Here is a 3,131-nt window from a genome sequence, read left to right on the forward strand (position 1 = left end):
AGGCTGGTCTCGAACTCACAGAGATCCGCCTGCCTCTGCCTCCCGAGTGCTGGGATTAAAGGCGTGTGCCACCACTGCCCGGCTTACCAAATGTTCTTATCGCCAGCTTTCTTATTCTTTTCCTTGCTTCTCCTCTCCCCCCTTTATTTCCTTTCTCAGACTGAGTCTTTATCTGCTTTCTATTTTCTCCTTTTTCCCTTAAATTAAATTGTATTTGAATCATAAGAATGTGATGGCTCTTGATTGACATGTTTGAGGTTAGCATCTTTGGTGATCTCAGCTTTGGTCTGGCAAGGAAAGACACCACAAAGGAGCAAGACATATGACATGGGTTTAGCCTGTGCTGCTAAATTAGTGACAATATTTTCACTGAGTGTTCTTTCAAAAGTAGATGCCGTGTATGAAAGGTTTCCCTCATGAGATTACAGCAATTTAAAGGTCATTCAATTCTACAGACCACTTAATTGTGCCCCATTAAGCATTTCTCAAAAAAAGAACTCTGTGTGTTTGTGTGTGTGTATGTGTGTGTGTATGTGTCAAGGTCTGCCAGTATCAGCTTTGTCTATCTTAGAAAGATTTTTTTTTCCTCGCTCTTCTCACTGACCTGATGTATAATACACTGACTTCTTGGGGTTTTTTTATTGCTCAAGGGCAGCTGGATGAGTGGCCTTGGCTCATTTAGAAGCCATCTAATGCTTTTGTTCTCGGTTAATATTTTCTTTAGAGGTCACCTACCACTGACACCTGTCAGGTTACAGTTGTCATCATCAGGAATAGGACCTTCACTTGATAAAACACAGCGAGAGCACTGTCCAAAGACTGGCAAGCATAGCAGACTGAATTTAGCCGTTTCGCAGAATGAACACAGCCATTTCGTAGGTTGCTCTGCAGGCTCTCATTTTAAGCCCAGTTTCCTTGTGGGCATGTTTTGCTAAGCAGGTACCAGAGGTAGAAATGTGGAGAGAAACAAGGACAGAATGGAGAACTCTGTGTCAGAAAGCACCCAGGCAGCCCCACTAAGATGCCTGCCAGAGGGTAGCCAGAGCCACTGAGGGAAAACAGGGAGGTGGAGCTAAACAAAGAGCAAATAAAATAAAACCAAACCACTAAGATAAACAAAAGGCCAAACTACAATGCAAAATGTATGAGAAATCTGAATATAATTAGAATTTTATGGGGATATTCTTTGATTCTAAGGAAAGAGAGTTCAGAGAGTGCTTTTGTATTTTATATTTTATTCAGCGTCCTCAGTATGGAAGCTGTGTTGTGTATAGGTCGTTGATACCATCTCCCAATTAACTAGTCTGATAGAGTGGTTCTGACTTTAGCTTCTGCTAACCTATAACCAGAAGGCACCAGAGTGTCTTTGAGATTTTCAGAGCTCTTAAGTTTTCCCTCAATCAGACCCTTAGATCCCCTGCTATGTTTAAAACCATGCACTGGTTTCCTTGTCTGCCAGACATTTTGATTAGGAAGGGTGCTCTATGGTCTACTTGAAACTAAACCAAAGTTGAGCCTTAAGGCAGTGGTCATTCCACATAGCAGAGGAAAGAGGTAAAGACAGTTTTCAGGTCGTGATGCAAAGTATCCGAGATAGTTTTGTCTTCCTTGGTTCAAGATCGTGGCTCAAATTTTTTATCTAGACACTCAAAGTGAAGACTTTATTGTTTTGTTTGCGGGGAGAGTAGGAGAAAGTTGGGTTCCGCTAATCCTAACTAAAAAGAACAATTACCATATTCATCATGAAATTATTTTTCCCTTCTAGACTTACCTTCTAGTTTGTAATACTATTGATTGACTCTGGTAGAGCAGTACAAAACCAAAAAGTATTTTCTCAGTTTCCCGAACACTACAGATTAAGTTAACAAATATTTATTGTACACCTAAGGATAGATGTGTAAAGCCCACAGAACTGGAGTTTGTGACTTTAAAAAGAGTTCAATGGAAATGTAATTGGAGGGGAGGGGTGGAGCTGAATAAAAAGCACACTCCTTTAATCCTAACACTAGGGAGGTGGAGGATCTTAGTGAGTTCAAGGTCAGCCTAGTCTACACAGTGAGCTCCGGCCAGTCAGGAATGCATAATAAGACACATAGAGATAGATAGATAGATAGATAGATAGATAGATAGATAGATAGATAGATAGATATAAAAATATAAATATATATATTAAGATACACATAAATCTTGCGTGCAGTGGACAACTTATCTACCACTTAGCTACTTAGCTACTTAGCTGTACTCCCAGCCCAGAAAGACAAACTGGGCAAAGCAGTGTTGACTGAAAGAAAGAGAAATTATTGTCTTTTCCAACATGGCATGCTCCAGCTGTACACAAATGTTAGGTCTGCACAGGACAATGCTGAAAGAGGGCAAGCATTTGAGTACCTACAATTACAGAATGTTTATTGTCAAGGGGATAAGTAATGTCTTCTGAGAAAGTAGCAATATAGAAGGTCCTGTGGAAATTCAAACGTTAGAGAGTAAAGCCAAAGAGACCTTGATAACCCACCAACAGGTCCATATTGGCTGAAATAACCCATCAACAGGTCCATACTGGCTACCTGTATTAGACTAACAAGCTTTTTTTTTTTTTTTGGTTTTTTCGAGACAGGGTTTCTCTGTGGCTTTGGAGCCTGTCCTGGAACTAGCTCTGTAGACCAGGCTGGTCTCGAACTCACAGAGATCTGCCTGCCTCTGCATCCCGAGTGCTGGGATTAAAGGTGTGCCACCACCGCCCGGCTAACAAGCTTATTATTGATGACCAAGAAAAGCACAGGATCTAAGAGTCAAGGACTAGGAAGCAGCCATCATTAGCACCGACCACCTTCAGCTTCTGTGTGAACACCCTAACACTAGCTGTTCTCCCAGTCACATAACAACAGATAAACTGAGACACGTTTGTATTCTGTCCCAGCCACACTGTGACGAGATGGTATCAGTCCTCAATTGAAGTGTTAGAATGAAGTACTGGGGATCACTCAGGATAGTGCTGTGTATTATTATCCTGTCTCTTCTCCACCCCGCCCCATTTGATAACTCACCCACATTTGTGTAGAGTATTAGCAGAATTTGAATCTTGGTCCTTAACGATAAACACAATTATCTTCCTATCCTTTTGTTAAAATTAA

This window comes from Microtus ochrogaster, chromosome 10, assembly GCF_000317375.1.
Source record: "Microtus ochrogaster isolate Prairie Vole_2 chromosome 10, MicOch1.0, whole genome shotgun sequence".
Taxonomy (NCBI): domain Eukaryota; kingdom Metazoa; phylum Chordata; class Mammalia; order Rodentia; family Cricetidae; genus Microtus; species Microtus ochrogaster.